Genomic DNA, 19288 nt, shown 5'->3' with positions numbered 1-19288 from the left:
GCAGATAATATGTCTATACAATTGGGGGTCTGCACATGCAAAAAGGCCAAGCACCTAGAGCTCACTGCTCAAACACAAATAGAAGTCACACTGACTACAATTGGATGGTTAAATCCAATAATGATGTACTGCTCAAAATAGCATCTTTATATGCTGGATTCAGTACCAGTTCAGTTCTGATATGTCTTCACAAATCCTTCCTTCAACCTTCAAATGATGTCTACATGTATAGGTCTTCTTATTCTCACATATACCTTATTACAATCCTTTTCGCATTCACCTTCCTTACTTCTACTTCGATCAAATAAGATCTTACATATATACGGAAGCCTAGGATCAAAATGTATAGGTCAACTTTACAAAAGATATTACAATAAAAACAATTTGCAAGTAAAACAATAACCGATGCAATATCCGAGTCAACATGTCGGCTTAATGCATTTACAACAATAATAAATCGTCTCCATAGCGTGTCATGCTGATCTAGAATAGATAAGCCCGCCGGTGCTTATCCTGAACCTATTTGCCGGTAACAACAAATATGCAAACATGAATATACCAATGAACAAATTTCCAAGACAAAGTGTCCAAACGATGTCTTCGACATAACCAAGTGTTTTCCATGTCATTCCAATTTCTGATGAACAATATATCCTGCTGGTGAACAAGATATCGGTGACCGTGCATAAGTCACTTGCTTGCCAGTTAACATTGCCAGAGTTGATAAGTGTTGACATCAATGACAAAACCATATCAACATATCGAAAATACCAACAAAGGGTACATCTATAGTAAATCAACAATACCATCAATATGGAAGGTAAAATTAACCACACAATAATAGAAAATCCCTTAAAAATCAACAACCTTGACAATAAAAATGCAATTATCACTCATGGATTTTAATAACTACGAATGAAGATAACAACCATCCTATAGCTGAGAATCATGAAAAATCCACTAACACTTCTGATCATGAATCTATAATTGTCTTTGAAATTCACTACACAAGGATTACATAATACTAATCTAATGTCATACTGATCATCTTCTTGTATTTTCGTTGTGGTTCCAATTAATTTCTTAATAGGATAGATATTTTGATATATCCTCTTCCTAAGTCATCACATTCTAACAAAATTTATTGTTCAAAATATAAAATTATAAGGTCTTGGCATGAGTTGTTTACCTTTTCAATTCCTTCTACTTCTTTTGGTGTTGCATCGTCCTATATTCCATAAGAAATAGTGACTTGGCCCGAGTATGTGACATCATTATCCCATGTAGATTATTGATACAAACTAATTTTCAACCTTAAGGCATTTTGGAATCTTTTGTTTAGTAGTTATTCTAAAATATATTATTGAACTGTATTATGTTGATTTTAAAGCATCTGAATATCATAATAAAGACTATGTTTCTTATTGAAGCTTGTAATGGTTTTCATGCTCTCCATATCTAAGAAAGTTGTTGCCAAAAAATGTGTTCTCACGAAATAATACCTCTTAGCCATGACCATCCTTAAAGTTTCCTTGGAATTACCTACAATTATAAAATCCTCCCCTTCAAGTTTAAACTTAAATGATTTGGATTTTTAAAATTACAATAACTCACTAAAGGAATGCAATCATCTTACATCCATAATCATGCCAGTTTTCACAACATATAAATCATCACATACCTTATGCTTTATAATTGCAGTCTTAGAAATCAAATGTACTTCTTTCATCTTAGGGAACTAGAGATCATAAGGCTTCACAATGCAAAGGAAATAAATAAAAACATAAGGATTCCAAGACACATGAGTATCCCAAGGATAAATAATCACATGATTCTTTGGATTCTTCTTCCTCTTCTAAGAGGTCATCATCAAAGAAGGATAAACCAAAGTACTTATTTCAGTAAGATAGGACATGATGAACATCGATGTTATGAAAAGAAGATTGATGAGGTGGCATATCTTCTCCAAAAGCACAATATTCAACCACCTTCATTTAGAACATCCTGTTCTACCACTTTAGGACCTACACATTTTGGGTTATCCTCTATGACATGTGGGGAAAATAAGATGAAGAGCCATGCTCTCATTGCATTCACACATATCCAATCTAGTCTTTAGCTTCTTGATTCATGAGCCTCTCATCATATGGCCCCTGTGTTCTATTGAAAAGAGTCTTACACTTTACCACAAATTTTGATGGGTAATGACACTTATATGGGCGTTACTGGGAGGGGTTTTATATGTATAACTTGATGATTGAACTTCATAAGCCACTAATCATCTTCAAGCAAAGAACTTGTCACATAAGAGACATCAAGCAAGAACAATATGATCAACAACTTAAGAATTATGTATTGATTGTACACAAGAATATTATTACAATAAATGAATAAATCTTAATGAAAGGATGAATGAAACCCCAATGAAAAACACTAATGTAGTATTAATTTAGTTACTGTCGAGTATCGTGCAATCATAATGAATGAGATAACTAAGCTATTATTAGCCTAACTAAATAAAAGTAAAAAGAACCTAAGTTTAGCTCAAGTGATTAAAGTAATTGAAAGACCTAATTAATGAATAATTAAGTGTCCTAATTACTCCAACATGCATCTTAATATTAACTTAGGGAGTAGCTAAAAAAATAATGATGAATTCACAAATGTAAGCATAAATGGGTCTTGACAACAAAGTTTTGATTAGGTACCCATGTACAAACCAATGCAACTATCACAAATGAAGAAAAAGAGAAAAACCCAGTGGGAGAAAACTCCTCTCCAAAAGAGAGAAAAAGAAATGAAAAAGAGTACATGTGATTAAGCATGAAGGACTCCAAATTTCTCCCCAAGTACTAAATCAATCACATAAGAATAATCAAGATTCCTCCCATAAGAGAGAAAAGAAGAGATGATGTATCCCCATATAAGAGAGAAGCTCCAATAGCGAAGATGAAGGCTCGAGGATGAATGATGAAGAAGATCTAATAGCAGAAAACCACATTCCTCCCCTTAGGAAGAAACAAATCAAATGGCCAAGGTAGAAGAAAATCAATGAAATGAGATGGAAGGAATAGTCTCAAGATGTGTGCTATAGAAGAGTGCTCAACTGCCCACATTTCTGAATGAAAAGAAGCCAAATCAACTGAAGCAAATCCAAACAACTGTGAAGATACCTAATGAATAACCTCTAAAGGAACCACTGAAGATGGGATGATATGAATGATCAATTTTCCATCAAAGAGGAATGAAATATCCTCAATCATATCCCGATTTTATGGAGTGTGTGATGTATCAAATAATATTGCAAAATTTGACAAGTATGCATCCCAAAAAGCAAAAACTGGAAGGGAACAATCATCTTGTTAAATTGAACTGATCTTTGAAGAAGTAAGAGGCAGAGGAGGACAATTAACACAAGTCTTAGGAACCATGGTGGATGACTAAAGAACACATAGGTTCAAGTGGCCAAACCTCTCCTTAGGTTTTTGATCCACTCTAGATGCATGAGAGTTAGGACTAGTCTATAAAACTACATTCTCAGTGGGAGAAAAATGAGAGAACTCATATTAAAAAAGTACATAATCAGCACTACCAATTGTAATAAGCTCTCTACTATGCAAATATTTGATGAGCACTGAATTAGGGGTAAACTCAACTATCTTGTCTATTTCACTGTGAGTAATCTAGTAAATGAAAAGGAGGTTGGAAGATAATAAAGGGACACAAATAACATTTTTGAATTTACCTCCATTAACCTCAATAGAACCATTCCTAGTAACACTCACGTAAGTGTTATTACCCATCAAAATTTGTGGAAATTTATGATTCTCAAAAGAAGAGAATAACCCTCATATGACGCTGAATGATGAGAGGCTCTTGAATCAAGAATCCACTTGGAAGACTAAAGATGTGTTGATGCAAAGAGAGCATGGCCTCTCATTTGGTCTTCACCACATGCCATAGAGGATGAATCAGAATGTGTAGGTCCTAAAGTGGAAGAAGAGGATGCACTGGATGAAGGAAACTAAATTTGAATCTTCCAAAGATCTTTCAACTCATCAATCTGATTTGCATAACAATGATGCTAATCACATCCTATACTAGTGCAATAAGCATACTTATACTCTTCCTTCCTATATGAAGGCCTCTTGGAAGAAGAGGAATAATTTGAATCCTGTGCATGAGACTTTGAAGTTGGCTGAGTATACTATGAACCTTTGTTCTTTTAATTCATGTTTTATTTCCTTGTAAATGTAGAAGTCTGAGCAACCAAAGCTTGAGATTTGGAACTAGAAACCTAATTAAGTTGTATCAATTTGTCTTATTATCATGTTAGATGATCACAAAACACCTCAAATGAAGGCAGTACCCAAAGCATACATGGTGGAATAAAATGAGGGATAAAAGAATTGAAATGGACCTCAAAGCTTTGACAAAATAAGAAAGATGCACTCTTTGTTAGTCGTATCCTTGCCACAACCCTATAAACGTGATATAATGGATTTGAAATTCTCTAGAAAGCCCTCAATAGAAGGAGAGGAGTCAAGTACCAATTATGTTAAATGTGTCTCTAGGTAAAGTGTACAAAACTCTTTAATACCCCGAAAAATCTACTGAAATTTGAGCCGCATTGCTCTAGGAGTGGTGCATGAATCAATATGGGACTGAAGATTGTCTAAAACATGTATGCCAATCAAACCGATGGCTTCATCTATCTTGTCCCTACACTAAATTATCTCAAATTGATGGGTTAAATGAGGTTGAGTCTCATCTAAACATGACCATAAATCCCTAGATCAAAGTAATTTGGTCACTATGGTCTTCCAACTATGATAGGTATAATGTGCAAGTTTCTCAACAAAGAGTTCAACATTGGATTTGCTTTTTAGATTAGGTAAGGGCTAGGGAAATATTAGAATTTCAAAGATGATGATTTTAACCCCCACAAAAAAAACCAACCCTTTTGCAATTTTTGAAGCCAAGAAATGGTAAAAATAAGAAATAAAACAATTGAGGTCTCTAAGTATGTTGTGAAAATTATAGAAAAATGGACTTGAGATCTGCATAGAGGATTCCACCATATTTCCAACATCTACTCATTTGTGAAAAAATAAGTTTAGATGTGCAAGATATTGCCCCATAAGTGCAAAATTGAATATTTGACTTCACATGCCTAGTACAAAAAACTGGAGTAGAATCTGACAAAACTACTAGTACCACTAGATCAATTGCAGAACCAACTTTTTGATGATATCTCACTTACATGATTTTTGACTATATATGACCAAGTTAAAGCCAAAAAAACAATTGCATGTCAAAAGGTCTTGAAGAGCGATTGGAAGGGGCTTCTAGGGTGTCGGTACTACTAATGCTAGTATAACGTTCTATAGATATGCTTTGGCTATTGAAACAACTCTTGCTAGAATTTACTTTTGGACTGTTAATCTCTAAAACTACTTCTAGAAATATAGCCTAATGGGAAACTTAGTGTTAGGGGGACCTATGTGTTTTCACTGAGTAATGTAAGGGATTTTAGAAGCCAGGTCCTCATTCATTGAGATGGGAAAGGGGAAGCAAGAACATACAAGTAAATCTAATCTAAGGTGATATGCCTGAATGGATTTTTGTGTCAAACAATTTGCATAGAGCTTCATATACATGTAATTCTAAGGTCCATTCAACAATCTATATGTCCTGAACACTCCTCAAGATACATTTAAAGATCCTTAAAACATGAAGAAATGCACACATAATAACATCTACCCAAATAAAAGAGTGTATAACATGATTCAATTAGTAGAGATTAAGCATACATTACTAGAGTTAAGGCTGAATTTGAAATCACATAGAAAAATATTGATGCACGCTGGACAAAATAGTCCTACAGGTTTGAGGCACACTTTGATTATTTTAAATCAGAAGCACGACAATAGATTTGAGGCTAAAATTCTTGCCTAGAAAATTTATTTGTATATCTCCAAGAAAATAAAAGTCCAACACCCTTCATTATACAAACATTTCTCTTCAAAGAGAAGAGAGCCTAACCGCCTACTGCTGGAAACAAGAAAAATTCTTGAAAATGCACCAGCTGGCACTCTGCACATTCATCAAATATCGTGAAAGAAATGACCACTTCAGCCTTTTGCACAAACAGACACACTTTTCTGTTAATTAGATCAAGAAAAAGGATCTTAAGCATTCCCTTGCAACAAAATCCTTGGACTTAACTGGAACAATGCCCTAAAATTGGTTCATGGCTAAGCACTTCACTATTCGCCTCATGAGAAGTGTCCTGCTTCTGAAAGTCGAATGCGTGGAGCCTTAAGAAACCGCTTTAGAAGGACACGTGGTGGTAGGACAGGGAATCTTGCCTTTTCGCAAAACTGCAAACCCCGAAATCCCGTGAGGTTACCATGTGTATTTAAATGTGCGCCCCATCAAAAGGTGAGAAAGGCTCTATGAGAGAGTGAGAGACAACACCGCATGGTGCTTGGGTGTGGCTTTGTAGTCAAAATAAAAAGAGAGCATCAAAAGGATACACCGTGCCAACACATGGTAGACACGTGCAAATTGCAGTCCAAAACAACCCTGCCCAAAAAGAAAACCATACCTAGACCAAAAAGAAAAGGAAATCCCCATAGATGCGATGTGAATTAAAATTCACAACTTTTGGCGACTTCTGGGGAAATCCCGCCTCCGGGAAGCCGATACCCAGAATTTCTGGTTCTGCAAGCTAGACTTATGCATTTGTTCTAAAAAGTTGGTGGAAGACCTACTATAAGAGAAGCCAATCATCTTCTTAGGGTGAAGCCTGGGATTTGAGAGCTTGATAATTTTAATCTAGTTCAATGATTTCCTTTAAAGGAAAATTATTCAACTCCTTATGAGTTAATTCAAATAGATTAAGGATTTGAGCTAGGGGATGGATCAAATTCTCGACTTCACCTGCATCAGGTGGGATGCTTAAAGATTGAAGATATGACTGATCCTACTGCTATTTCTCTATCAGGTTCATAACATTCTCGACACCCATGATTGAACCATTGGAGAGGAAAGGCGAAGGTAAGAAAATACTCACGAAGTGTTCAAAATGTTTCCTTATATATGCGGTCGAGGATTTTAATGTTGACAAGCTTGATGCGGCCTGCATTGCTGTTTTGTTGCAGTTTAAAAATTCATTAGCCTTCTTGGTCATTTTTTTGTAATCTCCAATAACCGCGGCAACTAATTCATGATCGAAAGCAATATACAACCAATTTAATAGCTTCTGAGCATTAGGGATTTTAGGTGTGATAGACTGCACAACCTATTCAATAGTGGTGCTTGCTTCGGTACATAGAGAGTGGGAGTTTGCTAAGAACTTCAGGGCTGACTGTAGGAAGGGAAAGAATTTATTTACATTCTCCCAATAAGAGTGTAGAGTTCTTTAATTATGGGAGTAAAATCCATAAGAGGAGCAGGAGGAGCTACCAAGGGTTTTGAGAGGAGTTCAACTTTGACTTCTTTTGACTCTATCCTCTCGTACAATTGTTTTATTTTCTTAGCTGAATCAGATACTTGATGCTGTAACACTATCATCCTAGTTCTTTTATCCTGCACTTCCTTCTGCAGTTGATTATTACTTGCTCACTCATTTTCCAAAGCCAGCCTTGAATCTTGAAGCTCTCTCTCAAACTGGGCTAGTTTGTCTTGTAGTTCCTGTAGGGTCCGTTCTTTTACCTTTCTTTCCTCTACAAGGAGAAATTTCACATTAGCCAACTCCTGATAATATTTATCCTTCTCCTTAATAGCGGTCTGCAGTTGGGCCTGAATCTCAGTCACATCTATAGAACTTGCCCGAATCTGCAGAAGCTCTTGTTCTTTGTCATAAAACTCCTTGGTTAGTTTATTCTTCGCGTCCTGCTTTACCTGCAATAGGATTGCTACATTATTCAATGTGCTTTGGAGCCTATCTTTTTTCACCTTCTCTTGTTGCATTGTTGATTTAAGGCGAGTGAATTCTGCTTCTTTGGCTCGTCCTTCTTTCTACAAACATTCGACCATAGCCTTAATTGCATCCAATTAAATTGTGAGTTTATCCAGGCATCGAGTATGCTTCAAATAATCAAATGAAACCACTCTTTGAGTCTTCTCCATGAGTTCTACTTTATCATATGGTCCCACTTGTTTTAAATTGATGCCAACAACATGCACTGCATAATCTTGTAGCTGCATTTGACCTGCCGACTTGATGATGTTAGGCACCATAACTGCAAACAACAAATTATCACGATCTTTGCTATAAAGCGTTTGTATGATAGGTTCGGTAGGTTTATGATAATTTTTTGTTTTTCTTTTCTATGCCCTTTGAGCAAAGTGGGAAGCACTTATTACTATGCCAAACGAGGCGATACTAAGTCAGGAAGACTCGACAAGGCTAGTGGATCTAGGAGTTGATTAGGATTGCACATCAGTTGCAGAAGATATTACCATGATTGGGGAACTAGATATAACAGCTAAAACATGCGAGGATGAGGCCACGGGTGAGACCAGAGACTAAGAAGAGAGAAAAGAGGGAGAAAAGTGTACATGAGCCAAAGATGCTACTGAAATTTGGGTTACAACAGGTACACACGTTTGTGAACTTCCTAGAACATCCATTATATTCCGTCTCTTCTTTTGGGGATCCATGCCAACACTTGGAGGACTCTAAGGTAGAGATATCTCATCGGGTTGCTTCATCATGACTTACAAGCGAGGCTTTCTAACGATCTTCTTTATAGCTTCATATGCAGCTAGGGGTCCAAAGACCTAAAAGATGGTCCTAATACAACTTGCTTCCCCTTTTCCCCTTGTGACGTTGTTTCTTCCAGAATAGCTGGATTTGCTAGACCAGTGCCACTTGGCGAAGGGCTGTAGGCAAGCTCTATATCAACATCACCTTTCTATTTCTTCCATTATTGCTCAAAAACATCATCTGTGGAGATGTTTCCCAACCCCACTTGGACTTGCTGAATTTTCTGCCTGTATATCCAAAAGGCTAGCCTCTTTTCCTTGGGCCAAACATCATCGTCCATTTCCTCTACAAAATGAGGGGCAATTTCTTGGCAAGATCTGCTTTACCTTTTGTCTTATATAACTTCAACCATGGTGGTCACTCCTCTTTAGGAATGAGGGTTAGATTCACATACAACTTTGGGTCGTCTTCTTGTGGATGTACCCAAGCCTCCCAGAAATCACGTGGTACGTGCATTATGGGTATCTTCCTTTTGGAAAGCTAGTCATCTAGGTCATAAATCCATTTGTCATCAATAACTACAAAACCTAGATGAACTAGCTTCAAGGTGTGCACACCCTCTTCTTGGAGCCATTTGTCAGCAACAATGGGTCCTATGATCTTATGATCTTGAGTTATGGCGGTTTCATGCTTTCCTGCACCTATACGGATCTCAATCATAACTAGCTGCCTAAACATTTCTAGGGATAAGGTACATTTGGTGACAGATGTTGGGAGGCGAAAAGGTTCTTCTGTAAAACCATGGATTTTGATAAAGGAAAATATTTTACCCAGGAACCAATCACAAAGGGGTTGGCTTGACAACATCCAACCAATCTGGTCTTTAGAGAAGTGAATAATAGAGTCAGGGTCTTGCTTATCTAAATATTGCATGACATGAGTTAAGAAGGTATCAGAAAACACATATGCATCATGTGTAGTAGATAAAATGTGGCTCCACACGGTTACAAGCTTCTTCTTTTGATTATAAAAATTGACAGGTCCATATATTGATGAAAGAAATCTATATTTTGATGCAGAAACATATGGACTAGAAATGAAGTGTACCTGAACCTATATTGCTTTGAAAAAATTGTCAACTATTCTACAATCCCTTGAACAAGGATGTATGCAAATTCATACCAAAAAATCTCTTTCTGCTTATATAATTTGAATAGAAAACCCATCTTAAAGGGATAGATACTAAGATCATCATCAAAATCGAGGATATACGCCAACATGGAGGCAGTGTCTTGCAGATCTTTTTACTTCAAATCACCATATGACAATGGAAACTTTTGAAGATCTTCAATACTTTGGTCCCTTTCCATTGCGATGTTACAAAAACTTACATCATCCCTCCTTCCTCACCAATATCCATCTAATGTATCTATGCAAAAAAATTCTGTGCTCTTATCAAGCAAAGAAATACATAACATATCCCTGATAGCATCCATGCTTATCACCACTCTCAACGAGTTCCCTTGAATAATTGGTGAATTCAACTTAAAATTCGCATCATATGCATTAATGAATTTAGGACAATGGGGAACCATTGGTAGCATGTATTGTGGAATGCCATAATTCTAGAGTTTAATCGTGGGTGCCTTTAAATCACCCTTCTTTTTCAACAACCTCTTGCAAGTGCCTTCTCAGATATTTTCCGGATGCTCATTTAGGTCCGGTTCATAAATCTCTTCATATCTATCTACCACCACAAAGGGGTTTTTGGTCAGGCCTTTTTCCTTTGGCTTTGTCTTTGGATGAACAGGTTTTGGGGGCATGACATGAGAGGCATAGGATATGTCTCCAAATATGTCCACTAAGGAATCCACCGTGGAAGATACTGTGACACCAATTGAAATAATTTTTTTGAAGCTATTGTTCTGTTCTTTGCTATCAAAATTGTACATCAACGTAAATAAAAGTTCTGTTTACAAAACACTGCCTTTGCATGCACCTTTCACACATCACTAATCTTCATCTAGAGGCTGCAACCCTTGATTTTTCATGCTAAACAATGCGTTAGGTATGTGTTTTGCCTGATGCATGCGCCACTTTAAACATTCATGCAAAATTAATTCGCATGATACCTACACTGTAGCCATGTTAGCAAACCAAAAATCTAGTAAGCTTTTTGCCACCGTCATTTAAAAGTCTGGACACCTTTCTTGGGAAAAGCAAATTCCCTTGCTTGTTGCATATTTAAGATAACCCGTCAAACATATATGAGCAAGGGGATATTCAAGATCTGCCACAATAAGGAAATTCTACGAAAGGATGCAAGACTCAAGCTCATGCACTGCACACTCTCCAAGAATCTGTACAACTAGATTAATCTTTTTCAATTCTTTTCGCTCGTCATGAAATCAGTTGGCATTATGTATCAACTTGCACTGATTTATGAGCTGTTAATCTTGCTTTTAGGTCATGTCAAATGTTCTCTTTTATAAATACCCCTCAAAAGGATAATCACATTCACATTGGTATTTTGGTTTTACTGCTAAGTATAGAGGCTATGGACACTCCCATTAGAATAGCAAGCACTGAGACTCAGATAGATTTCCTAGGAAATATCTCTGATCATCGCCTACATAGAATGACTGGTCATAAAAATCAGGTGCTCATTGTAGCAATTAAGTGGGTATTGGGTGAGGACTTTGTATGTTCTGAAGATAGATACCGTGTGAACATGAATATCTGTTTCCACTTTGTTTCTTCACTTCTTGGCATCAACCTGCCCAAGCATCTCATCATTCACCTTACTAAAGTGGTTTTTCCATAAATGTACCTGGGTAGACTAGATGAGGTGGTAATGTTTATCGTTCCTTACGTGGGAATCCCCACCACCACATATCTGAGGTGCTTTATTGACATAATGGAGGTATTCCCTTGGCTTCTTTTTTTCTCTAGTTTCAAAACCATGCCCCTGGTGCAACATCGGGATCGAGTATGGTGCACCTCTAATTTTCTGTTGCAACTGCATTGCCTGGTTGACTCATATAGTGTTACTTGGTACTCTAACTTTCGGGACTACATTTTCTCGAGGATTCTAACTCCAAACAAACCTCCAGTTCTCCAAGTGGTTATGATCTTTTTTGATTCTAACTCTAACTACATGGAAGAGGAAGATGATGAAGAAGAAGATGACTAAACCTCCTCTGTTGCTACTCTTACTTCTCTCTTTTTCTCAAAAGATTGCAAGGGCCCAAGAGCCAATTTTATCATGTAATATGTAATGAAAAATCAATATATAATATAATATAATAGTTCTGCTATAATTGGTGTCACATGACTCTCTTTTCTTGGAGTGTATGTCTTTTACTTCTGCCTTTTGTTTTATTTTACCATTCAAATGCTCTAAAAGACTGAAGGATTTTAAACTTTGGCTTCTTGGCTAGGACAAAACATGTGGCCTCAAAGAAAGTGAAAAAACACACACTCTATTTACAATATTTACATGACTAAAATGAAAGGGGATCAATTGAAAGGCTTAAAGTGCATTTCATTGACATGAATCCCCAACACGTTGCCTTGCATATTTTCTAGATCAAAAGCATTAAATTCCTTACACTCATAAATGCAGAAGGGGCCTTCCCACAGGTTGTTGAATTTAGCATGGTGGCCTGACTTAGCACCTCACTCATTATATTTTAAAACAAGGTCTCCAAACTTAAAACTGGGGTATGAGCTCTTCTTGTCGAACCATTTTTTAACAATCTGCTTCCAGTAATTTAAGGCATTAAAAGTTTTCTCCCTCTCTTCTTGTAATTCTTGAAGTTCCACCAGTCGGACTTACATAGGTTCATTCTCCTCCAATTCCAATGACTTGAGAAATTGTAGAGTTGGAATTTCTCAAGAAATTGAAAATTGAGCCTCTTTCCCGTAAACAATCTCATAGGAGAGGTCCTCAATATCTACTTAGGAGTTATGTGATCTGCCTAGAGTTCACTCTACAAATTTTTATGCCACTCCCTTTTGTACTCTGCCCCTATTGTTTTGATGAGTTGGATCAGGTTCTTTATTTGTTGACTCTGCCAAACCATTCCCTTGCGGGTAATAGTTAGAGGACATTTTCAACTGTACACCATGATTGAGAGAAAATTGTGTGACCCAAGAGCCCAAGAATGCCTTAGTGTTGTCTGATATGTTTGTTTTTGGTGGACCAAATTTGGTAACGAGGTCTTCTAGAAAACTTAAAATCTCTCTATATTGCATTCTTTAAAGGAATCACCTCCATCCACCTAGTAAAAAAATTGTCTGTCACAATGAGGATCCATTTGTGGCTGACAATGAATACCAGGTTGATCATCCCTATGAAATCCAAACCCCATTGAGCGAAGGGTTCATCTACTACTATAGGTCTCAACGAGATAGCTGCATTCCTAAGATTACCAACATAGAACTAGCATTCCTTGCATACACAAATTAAAGCATGCACATCATTTAAAAGAGAAGGCCAGTAATAGCCTGAATGAGTGATTTTGATAGCTATTGTCTGAGCTGACAAATGGCCTCCTGTGGAGCCATTATGAAAGTCGTGCAAGATCTTTTCTTCTTGCTACTTGTCTACACATTGGAGAAGCGCCCCTTGAAATTTATTTTAAATAAAACTCCTTCCACCAGGTGGTAACCATTATTCTATAGCCTATAGAATCTTCTCTTATTGCTTGGGAGGACAAGAGGAAAACTCCCGGTTTGCATGAACTCTACCATGTCCTTAACTCAACATCTCTCAACAATAGGTTCATGGACAAGGACTATTTTGTCTTGCTCTTCTTTAGGGACCTCTGTTTCTCAGGCTAAATACTCATAGAGACCTTTTCCTCAAAATAATTTTGTTGGTCTTACATCAATGTCATACTCTAGGATTTTTGTAAACTAATTAGCCCTCTTTTCTATTATCTCCCCTTCCATTATGCATTTATGGACACTCGAGTGAGCCACATACACTATAGTTTTATTGCAATCAATGAAATGTTTGAATTTCTTCAGTCCTTTAACAATTGTAAACACTTTCTTTTCAATGAAGTTGAATTTGACTTCATAGTCCTTCAGAGTCTTTGAATGGAAAGAGATCGAGTGATCTCCTTTTCCTTTGTCATCCTTTCGTGTCAGCACTACAACAATGATAAAATTACTAGCATAAACATACATTTGGAAGTCTTTGGACAAGTCAGGGTTAGCCAAAACTGGGGTAAATGAAATGGCCTCTTTGATCTTTTCGAACGCTTTCTTAGCTTCCCGGGTTCACTTAAAATGCAAATCCTTCTTCAACATCAAAGTGATTGGTCTGACCATTCCGACAAAGTTAGATATGAATCTGCTGACAAAATTGATTTTGCCAAGGAAATACTGAACACCTTTCTTATTCATAGGCAGGGGAAGCTCTTTAATTTCCCTCACATGGCCTATATTATTGCATACCCCATCCTTGGACAATATATGTCCTAGTAGTTTTCCTTGTGGAACACTGAAAATACACTTCTTTAGATTTAGGGAAACTCCAAACTCCAAGCATTTTTGAAAAACCAGCTCCAAATGATCAAAATGATTTTCCTTACTCTTTGAAAACATAGTCAAATCATCTAGGTAGATAAGGATGATTTTGTTTATGAGCTGTTTAAAAGAAATGTCCATTGCTCTTTGAAAAGTGGCTTCGACATTTGAAAGGTCTAAAGGCATTTTAGCATACGCAAATGTTCCCCACTTCATGGTGAACATTGTCTTATGTTGGTCTTCCTATTTAACCAACACCTGGTTGTACTTGGAAAAGCCATAAAGCATGGACAACATTTCAAAACCATCTACTGTGTGTAAATCTTTCTCCATAGACGGGATAGGATAACGATCCTTTAAAGATGCTTTGTTTAAATCTTGGAAATGTTGGGAAAATGGTGTTGTACGCCTTGCATAATAATATTTTATTGATGTATTATTTTATTATTGTGTGAGGTGGACATGGAATTATATTGTAATATCATATTGTATTGTTGCACCTAGGAGCATGTAGATGGACGTGCAAAATGTAGAGATTCCCTTGGAATATTCTTGTAACCACTTGATGAGTTGTATTGACACATTGGTATTATTATACTGTATTTATTTAATATTGGGAAATGTAATTGTGATGAAGTACCCAATATTAAATGTGGGTCAAGGGTAGGTAGGAAAAATATTATATTTTATTGTCACATGGTTTTGGGCACATGGTTTTGATGTAATACCATTTGGTGGTTTTGTGGGAGCTTGTGTTTATAAAAGCAACCACAAGGGTAGTTGTTTGGGTTGGTTAGTTAGCGAGGTTAGCATTTGTGAAGGAAGCATGACATGGGATGTGTGGATTCATGCTTGGTCACATGGAGTGCTTGGTTATGGATGGGTTTTAGAAGCTTTCCATAGTTGTATTGTATGGACGCATTGCTAATAATACATGGTGGATGATGTTTTTGGAGGCTGGATTTTTCCCTCATGAGGGTTTTCCTAGGGTATATCTTGTGTCACATTTTCATGGGTATGTTGTCTATTCTTTGCATGTGGATTCTATGTGTTGATTTGATTAAGATCTATAATGGGTTATGTGGAAATTATCATAAAGTTGGTAGCAAGTTTCCTTTCAAGTGGTATTAGAGCTATATGGTTTTATAGTGTTATAAACCTAGGTTGAATCCATGCATACATGAAAGAATGAAAAGACAAGGCAAGATATATGGTTTTGCAAGTTGTTATTGCAGATCTATGTTATTTGGGTTTGTTGTTATGATGGGTTGTTTGTAGATTTGGGGTTAGAAGAATTTTGGTCAATGTAGGACATCATTGAAAAATGCTTTGAATGAGGGTTTTGGGGGTGAAATTTCATATATGGCCTCGTGGGACAAAACAGATCTCATGGGTGGATTCAAGTTGGTCGGGAGATGAAAAAATGATAGATAATTTGCCCTATTTCGGTTTCAAAGGCCTAAGTTTGAAATTTTTTTAGAAGGTACGATTGTACGACCACACTGCCTGCAAATTGGTCTCAGAAAATAAAAATAAAAAATAAAATCTGTCGAAATTAAAAATTACCCTACAAAATGAAAAAAAAAATGAAAAAAAAAATGAAAAAAATGAAAAACGAAAAATCAAATTGAAAAGCTGAAAAAAACAAATTAAGTGGGAGGGGGTGTCTACAGACCCCCCCGACCCACTGGTATAGTGGGTACTGACAGGTGCCTACCATCGGTAGGCTTGTCAGCCCATGTGGGGTTCACGGTGGTACAGTGGGTACCACTGTGGTATCACAGTGGTACAACAGGCCATTGCGGATACCACTGTGGGACCATGATCCACACTTGCATCGGTGGCGAGCCCCCCGTCGGTGAGGAGTTCCCCGACGGGGGTAACCCTTGTGGGTTTTAAAACCCACGAAAAATAAAAATAAAAAACAAACAATTTTTTTTTTTAAACTCTGCCAGTTTTAATTTGAGATTTTTTAAATGCCACATTTTTAATATATGGTTTTTAAAAGGCATTCGGAAAATTATAAATTGCTGCCAATGAAAATTTATATGCCTAGGTGGTTAGTGGGGTGGGTCCGACCAGTGGGCCCTACCCAAAAATTATTAAAAAATAAAAATTAGGCTTGCATTTTTAGCCTAATTGGCCGTTTTCTTTCATGGAGCATAACTCGGGCATATGGTGTCGGTTTTTCAACTTCTTATTATCATTGGAAAGGTGATTAAATGTACTTCATTAAAATATGATTAGTTTTTCCATATTTTTCTATTTGGTAGTGAAATCTGAGCTAGAAGTGATAGGTACCTTGACAGCTTTGAGAGGTCATAACTTGAGCATATAGAGTTGGATTTTGGACTTCGAATAGTCGACAGAAAGCTCTTGGAGAGCACTACACTTTGGTTTAGATTTGGAACAGGTTTGAATTGAGTTATATGCCTATATTTTGATCTAAGTTGTTTATGGGTTCTCTTGACTATGGTGACATTATGAGTCTTGACTATGGTGACATTATGAGTTTAAGTCATGCTACATATTGGAGATTTTGATTTGATGCAATTGTATACTCAGTGTTGTATCTCATATTGCTCTTATAATTACATGGATATCAGTTTGGTTTGGGTATGTATGTGTTATTGGTTGGTCTACAAGTTGTGCAATTTAGTGAGCTATCTTTACTTACAGGATTGTACCTTTGGCTTAGATATGGGTTGTCTATGCCCATAGACCTTTCATTGTTGATGCATATTCTGATTGGTGGCTTGGTTTAGTCACATGGTTTGCTGATTTTGTTATCATGGTGAGGAGGAGAGATGTTGTTACTAGGTATAGTCATGATGGGGGACCTACATGGCTGACTATGTAATGCTGACAGGTTGAACTCATTAAGTTAGATGCTTGTTTCATGGATGTGATCATGATGTCATGGATGTCCCTTGTCTTTAGGGTCTTTGGCATGGCATGGTTGGATTTGTAGGTTCTTTTATTGATGGTTAGCTGATTTGGATTGCTGATTGATATGGTAGTGTATCTTCTTATTTGAGGATAATAGTTTATTTGGCTCTTAGGAAGCTAATGATGCACATTTTGAGTTTCTTGATTGCCATATTATTTTGGTTGAATCTCATGGTTAGAAGATGGTTTTATCATATTGTCATGGATAACTTGTATACACTTTCAGGGGGAGCTTTTGACAGTGATGATGTGGCGATGTAGGATTTGATCCTGATTGTTTGTTGATGGTTTTGTATCTTCTTGAGATGGAGTTCATGGTTTACTTGATATTGTTGACATTTCAGTTGTATTTGTGTAGACCTGGATGATCTTCATTTAGGAGATGGTTATCACGATGCTATGAAGAGATTGATATCATAGTTTAGTGGGAACTTGTACCAGTGATGTGTATTCACCATTGGATGGTAGATGATCTTCTTAGTGTGCAAATGTTTGGAGGATGCCTTAGATCCTGTTGCTGCAGAAGGGTATTTCACATTTGTGGGTACACTTGTAGGAGATGGTGATCTTCATGATATTTGAGGATGTTTACATCTTGAGGGATCAAGGAGTCCTTGGTTGAGGTGTGGTTTATGCTTTCATTTGACAAGTTATCCTTGATTGATAGGATGGTTGATATCATGTCATGGTGCACTCTTGATACTAGTTTTGAGTTTTGGCATGATATAGTTATTGGATATGTTCATATGGAGCATGTTATCTGTTTGGTTGAGATGGATAGATCATGTTGTCTTGTTTATGTTCCTGATTCTGCGGTTGGAGATTTGATATTGATCTTGGTAGTTCTCTTTGTATTGGGTACATGATCATTTTCTTGATTACTTCATGGAGATGCCATGTGTTGCATTTGGAGTTTGGCACGGATTGATTAGTTAGAAGTACTCAGGGATACATGGAGACATAGGCGATGCTGATATTCTCTTGTGATTAGAGATATCTGTTGGGATGGTTGTTTGTTTTAGCAGGAAGACCGAGGAGCATTCACATGGTATGTGTTGGCATTTTGATGATGTTTTGATTGTCATTGATGGACACACACTTTCTTGATGATGGACACACACTTTCTTGATGTATGAGTTATGCTCAACCGGTAATTGTTCCAACCGGTATTGTGTATTATTGAATGTATAGTCTTTAGACTATCGATATTTTGTAGAAGATGTTTACCAGTCATAGATTGACTGAAGAGCTCAAGCGGTATGGAGACCTCAAGCGGTTCAAGGATCACAAGCCGTACGAAGGACCCAAGTGGTAGCTAACTTTTGATCGGAACACTTCGATCTACCAGTCTTCATTTTTGTCAAACCGGTAATCGATATATTTTATTAACTGGTATTACTTTGTGATGAGTTACCAACCGGTATTTCTGTAATGTGTGATGAGTTATCATCCACCGACACTTTGGCGGTGATTTTGTGCCGTGTTACCAAATGCGTCTAGATGCACTGAACCTAGGAACTTGTAGTCTAATCCTATTGGACCGACATGAAATCAATTTCCTTTATAAGGACATCATGTCTAGGGTTTGCATGTATGATGTATGTGAGGTGTGTGATAGAAAAGGTTATGTGCAATCATTGAAGAGAAGATTAGGTCTATGTGAAGAGACAAAGTTTGGAGATATTGAAGACTGAAGTAATGCTAAAATGCAATAACAATGAGCTGTCAAGGATCTAACCAAGCATACTATGCTAGTATCTAGATCATTCACTTGTTGATTACTAATATCTTCGACAAGTCTAAAACCCTTAATCGGGTAGGCCTAGCAAAACCTTTGTAAATCCTCTAACAAGGTGGTTCACAACCGTGGATCTGAAATCCTTTAACAAGGTAGTCTTTAACATGACTTATCTCCTAACATGATCTGTTCTGGTGAAGAACATTGGATGACCTTAACCGGTCTGGTTTCTATTCTGTAGATAGTTACTTGTGAGTTTTTGATTACCGTGGTTTTTCCCATTTGGGTTTTTATGTCAAATATCTTGTGTTATGGTGATTGTGCTCTTGTGGGTGAATGCTTTGTTT

The sequence above is a fragment of the Cryptomeria japonica genome, chromosome 3 (genome assembly GCF_030272615.1).
Source record: "Cryptomeria japonica chromosome 3, Sugi_1.0, whole genome shotgun sequence".
NCBI classification, from domain to species: domain Eukaryota; kingdom Viridiplantae; phylum Streptophyta; class Pinopsida; order Cupressales; family Cupressaceae; genus Cryptomeria; species Cryptomeria japonica.
The sequence above is the reverse complement of the archived record's forward strand: the minus strand, read 5'-3'. Positions refer to the sequence as shown.